We start from the raw sequence: 328 nt of genomic DNA on the forward strand, positions 1-328 counted from the left end.
CCCACCCCACCCACTTTGTTTATCAGCAAAAGCATAACCTTGAGTCACCTTGAAACTTTCCCAAGTGTTTCTGCGACATTGTGGCAATGTTATTGTGCATGTACAGACCACCAGGGTGAATGTGCAAATGTCATGTGTGGGCAAGGCAGGGTGAGCTCAGTGCACCTAACCCGATCTGCATTTGAGGTGGTGGTGGGGGGGGGTGCAACATGTTTAAAGATCATTCAATATCATCTTCATCTAGTGTTGTGAACCATCCACTTGTGAATAAGTGAAGTGGCTGTGATTTGAACAGAACAGCTGCTAAGGGCCTCCCAGATCTGGAAAT

Source organism: Megalops cyprinoides, chromosome 3 (genome assembly GCF_013368585.1).
Source record: "Megalops cyprinoides isolate fMegCyp1 chromosome 3, fMegCyp1.pri, whole genome shotgun sequence".
Classification (NCBI taxonomy): Eukaryota; Metazoa; Chordata; class Actinopteri; order Elopiformes; family Megalopidae; genus Megalops; species Megalops cyprinoides.